Source organism: Limulus polyphemus, unplaced genomic scaffold (genome assembly GCF_000517525.1).
Source record: "Limulus polyphemus unplaced genomic scaffold, Limulus_polyphemus-2.1.2 Scaffold11130, whole genome shotgun sequence".
Classification (NCBI taxonomy): domain Eukaryota; kingdom Metazoa; phylum Arthropoda; class Merostomata; order Xiphosura; family Limulidae; genus Limulus; species Limulus polyphemus.
The window spans coordinates 15,973-17,649 of record NW_013676740.1 but is presented as its reverse complement, the minus strand read 5'-3'; the positions used below and the strand labels follow the sequence as shown (position 1 = coordinate 17,649).

Below are 1,677 nucleotides of genomic sequence, written 5' to 3'. Positions count from 1 at the left end.
ATATTGCAGTGTAAGGTATTAGGTCTAGTAGATGATTCTAAATATTACACTGTAAGATATTAGGTCTAGCAGATGATTCTAAATATTGCAGTGTAAGGTATTAGGTCTAGTAGATGATTATAAATATTGCACCAAGATATTAGGTCTAGCAGATGATTATAAATATTGCAGTGTAAGGTATTAGGTCTAGCAGATGATTATAAATATTGCAGTGTAAGGTATTAGGTCTAGCAGATGATTATAAATATTGCAGTGTAAGATATTTGGTTTAGAAGATGATTATAAATATTGCAGTGTAAGGTATTAGATCTAGCAGATGATTATAAATATTGCAGTGTAGATATTAGGTCTAACAGATGATTCTAAATATTACAGTGTAAAGTATTAGGTCTAGCAGATGATTCTAAATATTGCAGTGTTAGGTATTAGGTCTAGCAGATGATTCTAAATATTGCAGTGTAAGGTATTAGGTCTAGCAGATGATTATAAATATTGCAGTGTAAGGTATTAGGTCTAGCAGAGTTCCCGAACAGTGTGCTTGCATTTAAAGCTTTATCATCTTTCAGGTATATTGCTATTTGTTCCGGGTTGAAGATAACGGCCAGTCTCCTTTTCTTCCTTGATTGGGTGTTGATATCATGGCAACACAGGAAGGAATTGACAGAAGGTCCAGCCATGACTGTCGGAGAGATTGTTTCCTCTATCATCTCCCTGGACAGACTCTCGGCCATTGGTAGAAGTGACTTTGGCGGAGGAGAAGAAGTGTCTCCTATAGAAGAAAGCTTTGACACAAGCCAGCATGGGAAAGATCGTGGACACAGACATGGATCAAAACATCATGTTAGTTTTGTAGGTGTACCAACATAACATTTTAATTGTGAGTATATTTATAAACACGAGGGCAATGAATCCAGTGAACAGAATGTAAGTACATACGCAGAGACTCAAGTCTATATTTAGGTATTCAACTGTTCTTCGCGAAGGTAAAATTATGAAAAAGATAGAACACTATGATTGACCACTTAAACTAGCATCATTTCTCTTATCCTGCATTCATTATGTACTTTTAAAGGTTTCTTGATTTTTATCAAGTGATTTCTTGCACTGAAGGAGAAAATCATTTGTGTAACCAATCATAGTGTGGTGAATGTTAAAGATGTTGTGATGATCAACTTCACAACACGAGCCTATAAGGTGTGTCGAGCCTATAAGGTGTGTCAAGCCTATAAGGTGTGTCGAGCCTATAAGGTGTGTCAAGCCTATAAGGTGTGTCAAGTTAAAATGTATTCAAAATAAAGTTTTTAAGTAAATATTTATGTTTGTTGTGACTTTTTTTATATTATTATAAATCAACATTCGTTAACAGTAGAGAATAATGAACTGATGTTGAGTTTATCATACAAACACAGTTATCAGTTGTTTGAAGAAAACTTCTGATTTATAACATCAAAACCTAACCTGACAAAACATTTTATATCAAATGTACAATTGGCTGTCATTAAAAAAAAAAACTTGCCTCTTAATAGCATAGCTCATGTGGGAAATATATAAATATGTTAAATTTGAAACAAATATAAATATATCTGTGTTACATGTGTAGGACTGTACATCTATCTGTACCAGTCTGTGTTACATGTGTAGGACTGTACATCTATCTGTACCAGTCTGTGTTACATA

The 1,677-nt window shown here is 33.9% G+C and overlaps 1 long non-coding RNA gene across 1 annotated transcript; it reads left to right on the top strand.

Annotated features, from left to right (window-relative positions):
- The first annotated feature begins 514 nt into the window (after positions 1–514).
- LOC111083774 lies at positions 515–1,310 on the top strand. Its single transcript, XR_002609236.1, has 2 exons — positions 515–1,194; positions 1,231–1,310. It is a non-coding gene; the product is annotated as an uncharacterized LOC111083774 (long non-coding RNA).
- The last annotated feature ends 367 nt before the right edge of the window (positions 1,311–1,677 follow it).